This window comes from Tenrec ecaudatus, chromosome X (assembly GCF_050624435.1).
Source record: "Tenrec ecaudatus isolate mTenEca1 chromosome X, mTenEca1.hap1, whole genome shotgun sequence".
Taxonomy (NCBI): Eukaryota; Metazoa; Chordata; class Mammalia; order Afrosoricida; family Tenrecidae; genus Tenrec; species Tenrec ecaudatus.
The window spans coordinates 130,940,464-130,958,822 of record NC_134548.1 but is presented as its reverse complement, the minus strand read 5'-3'; the positions used below and the strand labels follow the sequence as shown (position 1 = coordinate 130,958,822).

Below are 18,359 nucleotides of genomic sequence, written 5' to 3'. Positions count from 1 at the left end.
AGCAGGCTCACTTCTTGAATTCCTTTTCTCGCCCTGACCACAGTGGAAGAGCCCTGAGGGTGGACTGTTCTCCTCACGGGCAGCAGGTTGAAGCCGCCAGCTGCTCTGGGGGAGCAAGACGAGGCATTTGACTTCCGCAACAAGTCACAGCCCCAGAAGCCCACAGGGCAGCGTCCTGTAGGGTGGCCATTGCCTGAATCGACGCTACGCAGTGAGTTTCCTTGAGCTTAGCCACAGTGACCTTGGAGCATTCTTGAGCTAGCTCATGCGGGGCAAGGATATGGGATTCTGATCACTGACAGCTTAGGGCATGTCTTTGCATATGACATATTTATAAAGTGCGCATGCACTAACACTGTAACTTGAAGTAATACACGTTAGTCAACTAGAGTAGAACCCCGGTAATCGACTGCATCAGGACCCGACATAATCGGATTTTGACGCAAAATATCAAGAAAATTGTGCCTGGTGCTCAAACAAGATATCAAAATCTGACCCGACACACGTCATTTTTGTCAACAAAAGCAGTTCCGGTTTCATTCACACGGCGTTAGTTGGTGGTGTTAGTACACATCGTTTAAACCTTTGGCAGCTGTGTTCCAAGACTTTTTCTATGATTCCCTTAGTTTGGGTGGCTTTTTGTACTCTTTTTAGATTAAAAAACATGGGTCCTAAGAAAGAGTTTATTTGAAGGATTCATGATAAGGAACTGGTTAACTGTGTTATCGATACTGTTGATGATAAGTTAGTAAACCCTTTCAGAAAACAGCTGACCATCTTAGACAGGTTTTGTGTTGTTTTTTTTTTTTAAGAGTAAACTAGCCAGGTCCTATTGAAAAAAGGTAACGATGGGGAAAAAAAACTCCTGAAAAGCAGCTACCAGCTGATTTTATGGGATTCCCTTTCCAAACGATGACTCTCTCTCCATCCCTCCTCTCCACACCTGTGTCCACAAATCCAGATCCGCATCAATCTCAAGGTATGGGCCATATTATAAGTATTAAAAAATTGTGAGTGTGTTTCTTAGTTGTATTATTAAACTCTGCTCTTACTTGCTTTGAACATTTCTGTGTAATAAATTGTATAAAAAGTCAAGGTTAGGGTAAAAACTTGGTGGTCGCCAACAGATTAATCGATTTTCAGTTCTTTCTTATGGGAAAAATTGATTCAGAACTCAACTGCATGGCACCTCAGTGCTCCTTCTAGAATGGATTAGTGTCCAGGATTGGGGTTCTACTGTAAATTCAAACACACACACACACAAACTTGGTGCCATCAAGTTGAAACTACCGTATAGGACAGGATAGAACTGTCCTGTGAGTTTCCCGCAGTGAACCTCTTTAGGGGACTAGGAAGCCCAGTGTTTCTCCCATTCAATGAAGTGCATGTTATTAAAGACAGAGAGAGAGAGAGAGAGAGAGAGAGAGAGGGTGAGGACAGGAGGGTTGGATACAGAGAAATTGGCAAGTGATAATAGGAGAAGGAAGGAAAGAAGCGGACATTGAAGGGCGAAAAGACAGTCGGAATGTAGGACATGGTAATCCCAGTTCCAAGGATGCCCAGGATAAGTACCTGTCCACCCACCTTCAAGAATGGGAAACTAAGCAGGGCTTAGAAAGACATTTTTAAAGTGCCCAGCAGGACCATTTCATTTGTGTAAAATCCAGGGCAGGTTTTGTGTGGAAGAGACAAAACAGCCAAGCATATATGGCTCCTGCTTCCCTCTGGGTCAAGTGAAAAGGTGAACTTTAAACCTGAATTGGTGTTTGCTGGGTCCTTCCCTTCGCAAAATAAAGATTTGCTTTGAGAGGCACAGAGTGGGTTTTTCACACTGAAAGTTTTATTGAGAGGCTCCTGAAAGAGAGAAGCCAGCCCACCAGCAGCCTGAGGGCTCTCTTTGGGACTTCTCTGTGGGCCCTCCCTTGAACAGCCCTTTTTAGTTTTCCAGGAGGAGACTGTTGAGGACTTCCGCTGGCGGATGCAAAGGTTTCTGGGAAATGTAGTCCCAAGGTACTGTTTGGGTGCTGCCCTTGCTGAGTCCAAATCTCCACCTTAGCTGCCCAGCCCTACCACACATATATGTGCATTATATACTAAAACATACCTTCGAAACAATGAAATCTGTTTTGCCAAAATTCTAAGGAAGTTTGGGACAAAAGCTGGAAGAGAGAATAGCAGGCTTGGAAGTGGCCATAGGACAGTGGCCTTGGGTGTTTTCTTTGAATTGGATGTGGCTGAATCAACCCTAGCACCGAAATGGCATTTAAAGAAAGAGAAAACCCTGCGTTCGTGTCAGTATGAATGTCTGTGGAGCTAACGCTTCATGATGGATACCAAAACAAATGGTCTCTGCACAGGGTGCCTGCCTGTGTGGCCCCCTAACCTGTCTTCTGAACAATGACCTCCAATTTGGGACAGCAAATGGGCAACAAGTACCTGGCATGCCTACAGGAACACCAGGATAACTCCTACATGCCCTTCTGACCTGCCAGGACTTAGGAGAGTAGCTCTGCTGCCACAGTTCCCAACTGGGCCAGGGCTCCAGGCCTTGCCCTGTATGACATCGCTCAGTGAATCCGGAAAAGCCCAGGAAGTACTGACCAGATGGAAATCAAGACTTCAGCTAGAGATGTCTGCCTCAAGAAGTGAAAGCTAAAACCTTACCTAAGAAGACCAGGGTGTCTACATGTGTAAATCTCAGTACCCAGTCACAGAGAATTCAGATTTACTGTGCTGACAGCTTTGGCAGAGTGAAAGAAGCCTACTTGTAAAAGCAGTCAGAGTGGTTTCCATACATGGACACATAGGAGGACACTTCTAGAGGTTCTGGAAGGAAAGTCGTTTTCCAGCAAGCTTTTTTGCGTCCTCACAGGTATGTTTCTATTCCCCTCCAAGTGTCCAAAGGAAACTCCAAACCAATAAAATAAAACAAAACAGAAAAGAAGAATTTAGACCCCAAACAATAAATTAAGTAAATTCCAATTGCAAGTGTAATGACTTCTGGGCCTCACTGTGTTTTTTTTTTTTTACACAAGAAAGGGCGGAGGGAGCCAAGAGGAGGCCAGGGTTGCTGGTATTTGTGAATCAACAGTGCCATCAAGCGGATGATTTTTGAGCAAAGACTCCAGTCCTATTACTGGTGGCTTCTGGGAAAGCCCTGTAGTACTAGGAAAGGTAAGTCTGGGTGCGTTATCCAGAGGTTCTCGGTGGCTAACATTGTCACTTCCAGCGTTAGTGTGGAAACCAGAACCAGGCTCCCTGACAAACCCCAGCTCCATCAGCCTGCGGGGCTCCGGGAGTGTGGGGGCGGGGCTCAGTGGCTGCCATGTTTGGGACAAATGGGAACTGTATTTTCTCTAACACTGAATGCCTAATGAAAATGTTTTGACGGAGAGAGAAAAACATTGAGTAGATGCTTGTTAAAACAAACAGCCAATCTCTACCTGAAATTGGCAACTTATCTCAATGTTTCTCCGTGCAGATGGCCACAACCTGGTGGCTGTGAACTGCCAACTGTTTGCTTAGCTGCCCCTTAGGAGAAAACTGAGGCTTTCTGGCTCCTTAAAGATTTCCCACCTCCCCAGTCCTGAAGAGCAGTTCTTTTCTCTCCTGTGGGATCGCTGCCAGGTGGGCTCCACTTGTGGCAGTGAGGTGTGTGGAGGGAATGTGCGAGAAGGGGGTAGTTTGCTAGGGTTTCCATGTTCAGCCAAACCACCGACAAGCCTTACAAGAAGCAAAGATTGTTACCTGGCCCCTAAAGAAACGGTCTCTCGTTCTGCAGCAAAGACTCCATCTGAATAGTTTTCCTGTGTGCATACAAACCACATCTAATGACAAATCTAATCTCCTGATGATTATGGCAGATGAGGACTCACACATCGCGCCCTGTCTTCACACCTCCCGTGGCCACTGCTCACGACTCTAGCTACCCAGTGTCCTCTGTTCTCTGAGGTTGGGCCCAACTAGCCTGAAACTGAGAAACAGTTTCCTGTGAAAGCTCAAATCCTACCCCAGAAGATAGGAAATGAACAAGCGTGGACTGCGCTCTGGATGCCTGTGACCCGGACTACTGACATAGAAGTCTTCTGGCCATGGAGGTGCCAAGACGTAACTGTAGGCAGTTATATGCACTAAGTGCTTTGGGGCCCTTGTGGTTATGTGTCCTCGAGGGGATTCACACCCATAGGAACCCTATGGGACAGAGTAAAACGGTTCCATGGGGGCAGCTGGTCCCAGAGGTGTTTGGGACTGGGCCTTCACTTGTGCACAGCAGCTGATGTAAGCAGCAGCCCTGGGGGCACAGTTGCCAATTGACACGTGTGCACCCACCAGCCCCTCGTCAGGAGAAAGGTGTGGCAGTCTGCTTTCTTGAAGATGTTGCAGTCTGCTTTCTTACAGGAAGATCTTACAGGAAGATCTTACAGGAAGGTCTACTGTCTTAAAGGAAGATGTGGCAGTCGTTTTTCTTACAGAAATGTGGCAGTCTGCTTTTTTTTAAATCATTTTCAGATGTAAGGAATTAATAGAGGTAGGGGAGACTGAGGCAGGCCTAGTTACACAAACATACAGGGGCAGGGAGGTGGGGAGAAGGTAGCAAATTTGGTCTTGAACTTGAGGGCGTAAGAAAGTGAGGATCCTTGAGTCTGGGTGTGGGGTACAGCAGGAAGAAGGCCCGGTCTGAGGAGGGCCTGAGGATGGTCCGGTGGGGGGAAGCCACAGGGCCTGCCCCTCGGTGCTGAGGAAAAGGCACTTGGCTCAGTCTCCTTTAGCCCACAGCCCACCCGAGGAGATGGGAGTCCCTGAGCCCCTTTCAAGGGCCTGGCAGCCGCTGCTGACTGAGCTTCTGGAAGAAGCTTTTGCTGAACTCGTAAGTGCTGATCATAATGACACAGGAAGGGGCGGCCTTGATGATCCGGGCAGGAAGCCTGCAAAGAGCCCCTTGGTGCCTGACTCGCCCTGGATCCACCTCAGCAGCACCCAGGTGGAGTCAACCCTGAGAGTGGTGGCCTCACTCTCAGAGCCTCCACTGTGCCCAGCGCGACTTGGCGCTGAGTCTTCACCACATCGAAGGGTAGAGTCTGGATGGCTGCCACCGTCCCTGAGATTCCGCCAGCCACAAAGCTGATGCCCACGGATGTCTGGTCCTTTGGCCTGGGCCCACTCAGCCAGCTCTTCACCAGCTCTTAGTTGAACCAACACAGGGCTGAGAAGGGCACATCCTGCAGGGCAGTGGGCCCCAGCCCAGCCACAGGGAGCGCCAGCCGCCCCTAGCCACTGTGACCTGCACAGAGGCGCCCAGCTCCCGAGGACATATGCTGAGCCTGTAACTTCGTCCTCACCAGCTCCAAGGGGCTGACCACAGTCACAGTGCCCAAGTGGGCCAGAGTGCCAGCCACCATGGGGGCATAGAGGTCAAGGCTCGGTCGCACAGGAAGGTCTTGAGTTGTTCATAAGAGGTGAAGTAGATGGCAGTGGCAGGCACAGTCCTCACCAGGGAGGCCACTCCACAGGGTCCTGGCGCCCTCGTGCCGCACAATCTTCACAAAGGCATCCGTGGTGCCGGTGAACGGGTGGGGTCATGAAACCAGGTGGCGCAGCGCGTGCTGTGTGGGCACAGGTAGAGGGGCTCCAGGACACCGTTGCCGTACAGCAGGCACTTCCATTGGTGTAGGAGACGCTCCAGAGTCTAAAGGGCGGCTTCAGTTCGGTGGCCACCGAGGGGCGCTGGGACTGCAGACGCACCTTCACTACGTCCAGGGGCGTCATGAAGAAGACAGGTGGCCACTGCTCCAGGGCCCGAGGCCACTATTTGTTGGAGGGGGCTAATGCCCCCCCGGTTCCTGGACAGCCATCTTGTGGTCTCAATCCTGACTCTAGGCCAGTGCTCGTGCTGGCCCGGCACCTGGAACCTGGCGGGCCCATAGCGGCTCCGCTGCCGCCTGCAGTCTGCTTTCTTAAAGAAAGATGTGGCCGTCTGCTTTCTTAAAGGAAGATGTGGCAGTTTGCTTTCTTAAAGACGTGGCAGTGTACTGTCTTAAAGATGTGGCCTTCTGCTGTCTTACAGAAAGACGGGGCAGTCGTCTTTCTTAAAGAAAGATGTGGCAGTCCGCTTTCTTAAAGGAAGATGTCGGCGTCTGCTTTCTTAAAGAAAGATGTTGCTTTCTGCTTTCTTACAGAAAGACATGGCAGTCTGCTTTCGTAAAGAAAGATGTGGCAGTCTGCTTTCTTAAAGATGTGGCCGTCTGCTTTCTTAAAGGAAGATGTGGCAGTTTGCTTTCTTAAAGAAAGACATGGCAGTGTACTGTCTTAAAGATGTGGCCTTCTGCTGTCTTACAGAAAGACGGGGCAGTCGTCTTTCTTAAAGATGTGGCAGTCCGCTTTCTTAAAGGAAGATGTCGCCGTCTGCTTTCTTAAAGGAAGACGTGGCAGTTTGCTTTCTTAAAGAAAGATGTTGCTTTCTGCTTTCTTACAGAAAGACGTGAGAGTCTACTGTCTTAAAGATGTGGCTTTCTGCTTTCTTACAGAAAAATAGGGCAGTCTGTTTTCTTAAAGATGTGGTCGTCTGCTTTCTTACAGGAAGATGTGGAAGTCTGCTTTCTTAAAGGAAGATGTGGCCTGCTTTTTTACAGAAAGACAGGGCAGTCGTCTTAAAGAAAGCTGTGACAGTCTGCTTTCTTAAAGGAAGATGTCACCGTCTGCTTTCTTAAAGAAAGATGTGGTCGTCTGCTTTCTTACAGGAAGATGTGGGAGTCCTCTTTCTTGAAGATGTGGCAGTCGTCTTTCTGAAAGGAAGATGTGACGGTCGGCTTTTTTCCCCTTCAATTTTAACATTGGTTTTATTTGTAGGTGACTTTTAGAAGTGCATATAGTTGTAGAAGTCTCACATGAAATTTTTCTCAGATTACTGTCTTTTAAAAACAACATGTAAAATAACACTGTAAAGTCCAGTCAATATTTTTGCAAGGTTCAAAGGACACATTATTAACTAATGTCATTTTATTAGAGAATGTGTCCATTATCTAGCTGATTTGCTCAAAAACAAGCATATTCTTTCAGAACTTCTGATTACATCAAGTTTATAAAGACGATCAGTGCTATGCATGGACATATAGACAGTGATATATGTAAAGGATAGAAGAAAGTCTTGAGAAAAACTTTTGTGAAGTAGCTCTTAAATGTAAAAAGGCATGTCAATAATTGTTAAATTGATAGATACGTAGATCGATGAGGGGTTACCCCCCCAAACTCAGAAATTTTTTCAAAGCTATGTAATTTTTTTTTTTTACCAAACAGCCTTATCACCTTAAGGGCACTCTCCATTACACTTAATACATATATCAAATCTGCTATTCCATTATTGGAAACATTTTTAAAATCATTTTGTTGGGGACTCATACAACTCTTATCACAATCCATACATACATCAATTGTGTAAAGCACATCTGTACATTCTTTGCCCTCATTTTCAAAGCATTTCCTCTGCACTTAAGCCCTTTGCATCAAGTCCTCCTTTTCCCCTCTTCCCTCATGAGCCCTTGATCATTTATAAATTATTTTGTCATATCTTGCCCTGTCCGGCGTCTCCCTTCACCCCTTTCTGTTGTCCGTCCCCCAGGGAGGAGGTCACATGTAGATTCTTTTCATCGGTCCCTCTTTCCAACCCACTCACCCTCTACCCTCCCAATATTGCCTCTCACACCCCTGACCCTGAAGGTATCATCCACCCTGGATTCCCTGTGCCTCCCGCTCCTATCTGCACCAGTGTACAACCTCTGCTCTATCCAGACTTGCAAGGTAGAATTCAGATCATGGTGGAGGTGGGGGGAAGCATTTAGGAACTGGAGGAAAGCAGTATTCTTCATTGGTGCGACATCGCACCTTGACTGACTCATCTCCTCCCCTAGACCCCTCTGCGAGGGGATCTCCAGTGGCCAACAAATGGGCTTTGGGTCTCCACTCTGCACTTTCCACTTCATTCACTATGGTAAGATTTTTTTTTTAAATGATGCCTGATACCTGATCCCTTCGGAACCACGAGATCACACAGGCTGGTATGTTCTTCCATGTGGGCTTTGTTGATTCTGAGCTAGACGGCCGCTTGTTTATCTTCAAGCCTTTAAGACCCCAGACACTATCTCTTTTGATAGCTGGGCACCATCAGCTTTCTTCACATTTGCTTGTTCACCTGCTTTGGCTTCAGCGGTTGTGTCGGGAGGGTGAGCATCATACAATGCCAATTTAATAGAAGAAAGTATTCATGCATTGAGGGAGTGCTTGAGTAGAGGCCGAAGGTCCTTTTGCCACCTTAATACTAAACCTACATATATAGGCATATAGATCTATTTCCCCAACCTCATATATATATTTGCATATGTACGTCTTTGTCTAAACCTCTATAAATGCCCTTTGCCTCCTAGATCTTTCCTCTATTTCCTTTAATTCTCCTCTTATCCCACTATTATGTTCAGCCTTCATTTGGGTTTTAGCAATTCCTCTCGGTTATATTGCCCTTGATCAAGCCCTACCAGACATCCTACACCCTCCTCGTCATCGATTTTTGGTCACTTGTTTTTCCCTTGTCCCTGTGTTTAACACCCACTTCCACCCCCCTGCCTCCCCATGTCCCATGTCCCCCCACCCCACAGAACTGTCGTCCCATTGTTTTCTCCTGTGGCTTGTTTATCCCGCCCGTCTTACCTAGTTAGACATGCAGCGATAATAAAATGCACAAACACAAGACCGGGCAAAACAAAGCAACAATAAAATATAAAACAATGACTCCAACAATGACAACAAAGAAGCCAACGACCAAAAAAAAAAAAAAAAACCGAAAGAAAAGCCTATAACTAGTTCAAGGTCTATTTATTGACATTTATGAGTGTTTTCCAGTTGAATCTGATGGGGCACCACACCCTGGCCCCACAGTCTATTTTGGGTGTTTCCTGGGGAACTTCATTTCTCTGCTCCCCTTGCTGTTCTATTGTACCCCCTTAGTGTTTCGCCTGAGTGTGGTGGGGTCAGATAGGGCACAATCCCCGCAGTGCATCTCCTCTAGTGCTGTGGGTCAGTGAGGGACATTGTGTCTCAAGGTGGGGACGGCCCTCTGTGTGCACTGACTGCTCTGAGAAAAAGTATGGTCCTATGGGCTTGGTGGGCCAGGATGTGCTTCATTCTTTTTCCCTTCCCATTCGTTTGCTTCTGTGTGCTTTGATCAGGGATGTCCCTTTCCCTGAGCTGTCTTGGGGGTGGGGGGGAAGCTGTCCACTTAGTTGGTAATGGGGCTGGCCCCTCAGTTCTCCCTATCGGTTCCCTTCTTCATTCCAGTGTGTTGCATTCTCATCTTGGAACACCAAGTTGAAGTCTGGTCCCTCTTCCCTGTGCAGATATAAATAACACCCACCCCTTGGGTGGATTAGTGCCCTGTTCCCCCACAATCCGTGTCTTCCCCCCCCCTCTGCCCACCTTTTTTAGTTGGCTACCATCGATATCCCTGAGTTTAGACTTGTCTGTGCCATATTACATGGACCTTGCCCCAGGAATGTATGTATAAAGTAGCTTTTTCCAAAAGCCCCTACATAGCTACACTACTTAAAACAGACTGGTACTAGAACAATGAGAGATACAGGCCAATGGATCTGAACAGAATAGCCACGCATAAATGCATCAGCCTACAGGCAATAATCTTCGACAAAGGACCTAAAATATCCATAGGACAAAGACAGCCTCTTCAACAAATTTTGTTGGGCAGAGGAATGAAACAAGACCCATATCACGCCCTATGCAAAAAAATGAACTCAAGATGAATCAAAGACCTAAATGTAAAACCACAGAAGGATCAGGATCATCAATGACCAAGTTCAAACAAATTTAAGGGCCTTATTGCAGGGCACACACAGACTACCAAATGTAACGAAGGAGGGCCACACAGCGGAAGATAGATGATTGGGACATGCTAAAATTACATAACTTATACACATCGAAAGACTTCATTGGGTATCCTCAGGAAGAGGTGGGGGTGGGGGGAAAAGAAAGCTATGATGACTGGATAACCCCACTCAAAGGGAACGGACATCAGAATTTAAGGAGAATGGATTCACGGGATGGCTTAAGTTAGGGCAAAAACTTCTATTTACATTTAATACAAAGAGGGTTCAGGGGGTGGGAGGGAGGGGATAAAAGGGAGTGATATCAAGGAATTGAAGAAAAGAAAATATAGGGAAAATGCTGAGTGTGGTAATTGTCCAATAATGCTTGATCTAATGGAACTATGGATTGTAAATAATGTAAGAGCTCCTAATAAAATGTTTTAAAAAAATGGAACACTACTTCTGGTCATAATCCTTTTCTTCCTCTTTATTATGATTGGTTGCTATTTAAGTTTTCTTGTGATTTGAAAGTCAGAAATTAAATAGTATTTTTATTTTTGAAAATTCATCAGGAGAGTTAAATGAGAGTCCACCAACTGTGAAAAAGTGTTAGCAAACCACGCATCAGACAAGATATGTAGACCTTTATAAGAGTTCACTAAGAAAACAAACGACCACACTAGGATGTGGGGAAAAGACATGGACAGACAGTTCACCAAAAATGTATATAAGGGTAACAAACACATGAAAAATGCTCACGATTACTAGCCATCTGTGTGATGCAAATTAAAACCACAATGAGATACCAGCTGCCACCCAAGTTTGCAGACTATCCAGTCAGATTAACCTTCTAGCAGATCCTCTCTAACCACAGAGAGGGACTTGAACACCTTCAGTATCCGACAGAGCTTATTATAAACTTGATCATGATGGGCAGAACCTTGGTATGATTGGTCAATTGACTTTCCTCTGGACCCAACCTGAATTTGCTCTGGGCTTGAGGATTTCTTGCTTGTTCTATTAGCAGAAATGTTTTCTCTGGCTTTTAAATATTGTTGGTCTTTCCTTTCCTACTCTATATTTTTATATTTATATTATTTCATTTTCTTCTGTTTCTTATTGTCTGTAAAGTTTCCCACTTTATGAAGCACAGAAGGACTGAATGCATAGAGACAATAACTGATGCAATCGTTTATTAGGAATGGGGGTACAAAGGGTGAGAGGAATTGGGGAGCAACCAATCAACACAGGAGTGAAGAATTAGACCTGATGGTGATGTATATACACCCTTCTAAACAGCGATTAAACCATGGAAGAGTGTGATCTGGGAATATGTTATCTAGAAAGGTAAAAAACAACGACCTATGGTTACCATAGGTGGATGAGCTTTTGTTACGGGGCACTGAGTTGATGTTAATGAGGGTAGAACAACTGGAAAAGGATTTCAATAATGGCTGTTCAACACGAAGAGTCCGTGAATCAATGGCACTGAACTACACAGGTACAAGTTGTCAAACGAGAATGTTTTCTTGTGTATATTTTTGCCACAATTAAAAAATAATTACATGACTAACAATGTGTACAGGCTAGAAGAAAGTGTTCTAAAATTATTGTGGTAATGACTTCACAACTCTTCCTGTTATGACCAAACTACTGAATTGTATGAAGTAGCAATAAAAAAAACAAAACAGTTTAGAACTACAGAAATTCTGACGATCAATACATGGGGTCCCTCCCTGAGTCTTAGAGTTACATAAAGGAAAGAAGTAGGAAGGATGAAAAAGCAGTCCCCTGAGAATTTAAAAACCCCAATCCGGGACACCATATTTGGAATGCCTCTGTGATTCTAGGGTTTTCTTAGTCACACAAACAACAAAAGGCGACCCCTTGAGGCCACTGTGGGTGGTGCTTGTGGAAGCACCTCACCACCAAGCAGCTTTTCTCCAATGATCTGAGGCCGCACTACTCAACTCACTGGCCTTGAGTTTACAAGGAGCTACAGGGGCCCATAGGACAGGGGAGAGCTGCCCCTGTGAGTGTCTGCGACTGTCACTCTGTAGGAAAGCCACATCTTTCTCCCATGGAGAGGCTGGTAGTTTTGAACTGCTGACCTTGATGTTAGCAGCCCAATGCATAGCCCAAAGAAGTACTGAGTAGGGTCTGTGATGAGAATGTGAATGCTTGTGATACTCAACAGACTGGATTCTGAGTGGAAAACGTCCCAACGGCCCACAAAAGCCATACTTACCCTCCGTCCCCTACAAACAAACCCCAGGCTGCCGAGCCTGCCTGTCCCAGGGAGCCCTGGAGGCATGCCCTTGATCGTCACTTTTCTTTTTAAGGAGAAATAAGATATACAGGCCTGCTACGTCCGATTACTGAGAAATGTTTGGACATAAATAAAAATGCCTTCGGGAATTTGACAGAGGGAAGACCTGACATAACTGATAGCAGGAAACCTCCCCCTGGGGACTGACAGGGACAGAATGAGGACTTCAGCCCATTTGCTAAGGAGATGAACAAAAAAGGACTCGGTGGGAACTGGCTTGGTCAACACCTTCACCTGGAAGGTGCCAGGCCCCAGTCACATTCTGGCACAGGACTATTCCTGATAATTCTGAGACATGCTGACCAACGCAGTAGCCCAGATGAAACAGAAACCCATGGACCAACTAGGCAGCAACTGATGACAAAGTTGCTTGACCATCAGCAGAGCAGCTATACCCTCCTCTTTGAAAGTGTCATATAAACTAGAAGCCCTGCCCCAGACCCGCGGTTCTCAACATGTGGGTTGCGACCCCTCTGGGGAATCAAATGACCCTTTCACAAGGGTCACCCAATTCATAACAGTAGCAAAATGACAGTGATGAAGTAGCAATGAAAATAAGTTTATGCTTGGGGGGGTCACTACAACATGAGGAACTGTATTAAAGGGTCACGGCATTAGGAAGGTTGAGAACCACTGTTCTAGACAATATCCTCACCTGCACTCATGAGTAGGGGACCACCTTAGCACCCCACCTGAAATGTACCTTATCTATATGTTTAAGGTGGCCCTTCTCACCTTACAAGGGGGATGGGCTTCATTTCTCTTGAAGTGACTCTGCCTTCCCAGGCGCAACGTAACACGTGTTGGACTGAGCCGTCTATAGAAATAGAGAAGGTGGCAATGTAATTTCTTCAGTGGCCTCGGAGAAATCCTGGATTTTGAAAAAATAAATAAATCCTTGACTTTTGAATTAATGTTTTTAGATGCGTCTAGGGAACAAGCTAACAGGAAGAAAGAAGATTCAAAGTTCTTATGGACACATACAAAACTGGATTTTTTTCTGATGAATATTTCTGGCCTTTATTTTTAAAGTACTTATACCACAAAAAATAATTTTAAACAAATTTAAAAAAATAGGCAAATGATTATATTATACAGGATACAGTCGTGTCATTACATGTTGAGAAAACCAGCAAATTACCTTTCAGGTTTTAATTTTTAGTAGCAAACATTAAACAATTTAATGATCTGCAAAGCCATCTGCTAGTTCAAAATGTATCATAGATGGAAACATACATATTATAGTAAGCATCAACAACTTATCTGACTGATTCCTCATTACAAGTTTAAGGAAAATCCAGAAGGCTGAAGAGAAAAAAGGAATCCAAGTAAGCTTTAATTCACACTTTTCCAACAGGTGTCACAAATCCGACCCTCAAAAGAAAACAGCATTCTTTATATCGATGTCCAGTTGAAAGCCGCCTTAAATGTAGAAATTCAAGGTGTGTCTCCTGCTGTGCAAAGTATATGTTTTCCTTAAAAACTGGAGAGCTTTCAGAGCATAAAGGTCATTTTTACTACAGTAATAATGGCATTCAAAGCTTGCATTCTTGGCTTATTTTAAATGCAAAATTTAACGGTGCGATGTGTTTGCAATCACTACAAACCTCTTTAAGGATTCTCTCCTTTGTATTAGAAAGTTTTCAACAGTATTGGCTTCTTTGAAGAGTCCCTGTCTCCTCGATGAAAGGTGAATCTTCTGCTATCTCTCACTAATGGAGGGAGATGCTTTGTGTAAGAGTTATAGAGTCCAAATACATCATCATTTACTGATAGGGTTTTATGCACAAAAAGTTATCATTAATTTAGTCACTCCAGGAAACATTAATTTAATCTCACAACTATTTCTGACTGTATAACAGGTCTCACACCACAGAAAACATATCGTACACATTATAGCGCTAACATTAAACCATATCATATATTATACCTCTAATATTAAACTATTTTAATATTACATACAGTTTGGTTATATATACATGCACTTAACAACTATACAGTCACACGAACTACTATTCAAATACACTAACTGCCTAGTAGTTTATAAAATGGCCTTATAAGACAAATGGTCACAGATGAACTAAATATTTACACGCTACTTTCAAATATATCTATATAAAGATACGAAGTAAATATTTATTTACCACCAAAATTGCTCTTACCATTAATTTCAGGCAAATTACATTTGTCTCAAGTACATTTTTACTTAAAATTTAATGAAAAATGTCATCCAATTAGAGATGAAGATATATATCCAAGCCCAGTTTTACTTCTGGAAACAGGAAAGCAAAAGACATTTAGTGGGAAAGTTTGCATTTTTGGACGTTAGGGTTAATTTAATGGAATTAAAATGACTAATCTATTTTTAGAAATGGAGACAGAATAAAAAGATTATTTTCAGTTACTGAATAGGTTTTTAGCCATTAATCTAAACTTCCTATTATACCGTTTCCAGAAGAAAACTATTTTTTTTTCACCCAGAAATGTCAGTTGTGGCATGAGCCACCATTTTAGCTTTCAAAAGGTGGGGCACAGAACTACTCGGATGCTCTAGGACATTCACAAAGTGTTATCTTCACTGGAGAAGAAACGCAACTCAAAGGAATGTCCCCACAGAAAACTTCTAAGAATACTTGGAGATTCAGGAAAACATAAGCACTTGCCTTTAGATCTTGGCATATGTAGACTGCGGTAGGTCAATTTCCTTGTTCATATCTGTTTTGTAAAAGCATTGAATTATAAACGGTTACAAATCGTGTTATTCTCGCTTAGAGAAATGTAACTACTATGACATATCACCATTCTCCTGGGCTTCATCTTTATAAAATCGTCCAGAACTCTCAGAGAAAGACGAATCCGATTTCTCGAGAGAAGACAGTTGCGGACTATCTGGCAAACTCCCGAGGTGCTGGACCAAGTGTGCTCTGCCTTCTGGGAGCGGTACGAGTGCCCTTCCCAGCTTGGTCCTCCTTCATCCTTCAGCCTGCCACTCCTTAGCGCGGGGACCAGATGTAATGTTTCCCTGGCTCTCCGTTTACCCTTCACTGCACATGAAAACAAGTACATATTCACGATTGCCTTTCATCTTTCATTTCACCCAGATGGTCGCGGGAGGTAAAGATTCTTCCGTTTGTGCTGCTTTGACACAGTGCATGTCCTGGCCTCGCTACAACTGCAGAGAACAGACATGCTCCTCTCTGACCACTGCTTCCCTTTCCTCACAGGTCGCAGTTGGTGAGCAGACACTTCTTTTTCTTGGGCTTCTCTGGTGACATCAGGCTTACCGTGTCCTTCCTCCCTCCCTACCTTTTCCCTCCCGTGTCCCTTTGTGGTCCAGTCTCCTGCGCACACTCTGTTTCCAAAATTCACTGCAATGAATTATAGCATTTATTGTGGGAGTGAACACATCACAACGCATGTGAGAAACGCTCAAGGTACGGATGTTCCGCAAGGACATTAGTACACAACGTTCTTTCAGAGCTGCTAATAAATGTCCAAAAGGAGTTCACCGTTCCACACTGGAAGCCTTACCGGAAGGCGTCCAGCTCCTACAATTAATGACCCAGAAACACGCCACTCTAGCAAGCCTCAACCGGAAGGCACTCAGCGTGTCCTCCAGGCGCCCCTAAACCCAGCTCCTCCAGGTAGGTGCCCAGCTGCATTCCACCCACTTCCCAAGGCCGCCCCTCGCCCAGAAGCAGTCAGCAGATTGACCTGCTCTGTGGCCTGGAAGTCCAGCACTGATCCTCTGGCTTCTGGTTACATGGCCGGTGCTCCTCAGATGCCACAGGTGTCTTCTGGATCAAGGAGGTTCACTGTGTAGGGATTTCGTGGTCCAAATAACATGCTCTATTCCCAGCTCTTGCTGGAAACGAGATTCCCTCCTCCTGCTTCTCAGAAAGCCAATCTGTTACTAGCAGGGAGGCTATCAAAGTGAAGCCTAGTCACAGCCATTCACAGGTGAATCTTATCCGTGGCTTCCCACCTTCCGACACAGACTCAAGCAGAAAAGGCCATTCTCTAGGAGGCACAGAGACTTTGGCGAGTGGAGCCCATTCAGTAATTCGCTGCCTCCGCACCCTTCCTTGCCTTCCTCTCACAACCACGCCCCAAGCTCTGCTCATTCTCCTTCTTTCCCTCTCCAAAGCTTTGCTTGATAGCATGCTTTGAGGTGGTCTATCGCCTCACAATCGTGTGTCTGCGGCACACAGCTCTGTAGCTCTGGGGTCTCCTGGAATAAGAATCCCAAATGTGGAGATTTTGCTGTACCTTGTGGTGAAGGCCTGGGACAGGAGCAAAAATGCGTTGGAGGCACTCAAAGAAGGCTGAGTGGATGCGAGAACTCAGGGCCGGAGAAGACAGAACAGGAAACCGGGAGCACTTTGCCTACCAGGCTCCCAGAAGCATGAAGGGAGCAGGCGAATTAGGGTTCTTTTTTCTCCTTTTTAAACACTTGGGATTAATTGGGGCTTAATGCATAGATCCTATCATTCCATAGTTGAATCAGATCCAGTAGAAATGGACAATTGTTACCACAAACAGACTCATTCTATTTCTCCATGGACTCCTTGAAGTCATTACCCAACCACCTCCACTGGACCTTCCTCCCCCGAAACCCTGATTCTACTTGTTGTCCCTACTGATTCATCAATCCTAGGTTTCACACAGCTTAAAATGGAGAAGCATATTACACAACTTACAGCATAGTGTGACCCTCAGTCACATGAACACCTCTGAGATACACTCAAATCTGAACAGACCCAAATCAAACAAAAAATACAGGAAATTTTGGAAACCAGCTCAGGTCCAGCCTGCATCATAGGGGGGGATCTCCTGACAAGGTGCAAGTCAGGTTTGTGCCTTTGGTCTCCTCTTCTCCTCTCTGCCAAGCACTCTCTTCAGGGACTGCCTCCCTCCTGTCCCTCAGTTGTAGACAGGCGGGTTCTCTGGAGGCTTATTTCCTATGTGGTCTCACAAAGGAAGCTTGGCTCCCACTGTCATCCAGCACCTTCTGCACACTGGGGTCTCACAGTTTCGCATCTGAGATTCATCTCTCAAGCAACTTCAGATTATGCAGGTTCCACTCCTTTGGTGACTGACGATGGTGTGCTTCTTCCATATGAACTGAGTTGACTTCTCACTGTTTGGAGACAAGCTTTTAAGACCCAATAAGATGCTATTTTATCTGAGAACCAGGAACCTTCTTCTTTTAATTTGGTGTTACCTAGGAATTACTACATAAGTTATATAGAAATGAGTATTCTTAACTCTAAATGGTAAAGGAAGATCCTCAAGGGCACAAACAATACCACGAAGCTCACTCCAGTGCAGATTATGATACTTGTGCACACAAATGGCAGCAGCTGAGCTGAGCCTAAGCGCCTTGTTCCCCAGCCACTTGCCACCTCCAAGATCAACTTCATCCTGACTGCTTTGTCGCAGTATTTCATGTTCAGGCCCCACCACTTGGTATTGGGGGCTCAAGACATTGTGGGTCCATGTTCTTTCCCAAAAACTGTAACGTTTCTCAAAACTCAGCCTTCCTCCAGATTGCACCCCAAGGTCCCATGGCCACTCGGGGACAGTAGCCTCAGTGGGGAGATCTGTCAATGGAGCTTCCTGGCCACCTGTCCTGCTTACGGTGGGTCCAGGAGCACTCAGGACAGGCCCCTGCCAAGACCCATGGAACCTGGACCAGGACACTGCAGCTGACACATCTTGGGCTCACGTTCTGGGTGCCTTCAACATTGGTTCGTTCTGGTCAGGGCCACGGAGGTCTGGACTCTGTCTCGGGTTCTCCCATCTTCCTTGGTAGCTGGTTGGACATGCTCCCGAACTCATCCTTGAGGCAAACAGAGGAATATCCGAGGTCTGCCTCCACAGCCACCAAGAATGGCCATCTGTCTTCTGGTGCTTCGCCTGGTCTTTAACCAAGGTTCTCTAAGGTCCAAGGAGTGCTACCCAACTCCTGCTCTGGGGACGCCAGCTGAATGCGCAAACTGCCCACAATCCAGAGCTGAGGGGACTGCTCTGGCTTGCAGTACTCTCTTTTTATTTAAATTATTTTTTTTTATTTTTGTGTTCTGTTTACATTTTATTAGGGGCTCATACAACTCATCACAATCCATACATATACATGCATCAATTATATAAAGCACATCTGT

General features: G+C 45.3%; 2 long non-coding RNA genes, 1 other non-coding gene and 1 pseudogene across 22 annotated transcripts in view; 1 reads left to right on the top strand and 3 right to left on the bottom strand.

The window, feature by feature from the left end:
- Positions 1 to 8,840, top strand: part of LOC142434068 (uncharacterized) — a 37,273-nt gene extending 28,433 nt beyond the window's left edge. For 5 of the 9 annotated variants that reach the window (XR_012781130.1, XR_012781127.1, XR_012781131.1 and 2 more), the window contains 2 exons: positions 3,036 to 3,174; positions 6,577 to 8,840. This is a non-coding gene — a long non-coding RNA (uncharacterized LOC142434068). Of the gene's footprint in view, positions 1 to 43; positions 980 to 3,035; positions 3,175 to 6,576 lie in introns of all 9 variants that reach the window. The other 4 variants (XR_012781125.1, XR_012781124.1, XR_012781129.1 and 1 more) reach the window with 4 other exon arrangements.
- LOC142434065 (mitochondrial glutathione transporter SLC25A39 pseudogene) lies at positions 1,663 to 6,010 on the bottom strand (annotated as a pseudogene).
- Positions 8,841 to 12,516: 3,676 nt separating the features above from the next.
- Positions 12,517 to 18,359, bottom strand: part of LOC142434066 (uncharacterized) — a 47,923-nt gene continuing 42,080 nt past the window's right edge. For 3 of the 12 annotated variants that reach the window (XR_012781117.1, XR_012781111.1, XR_012781119.1), the window contains exon 7: positions 13,078 to 14,910. This is a non-coding gene — a long non-coding RNA (uncharacterized LOC142434066). The other 9 variants (XR_012781113.1, XR_012781116.1, XR_012781115.1 and 6 more) reach the window with 9 other exon arrangements.
- On the bottom strand, positions 14,677 to 14,806 carry LOC142435443 (small Cajal body-specific RNA 24). Its single transcript, XR_012781498.1, has one exon.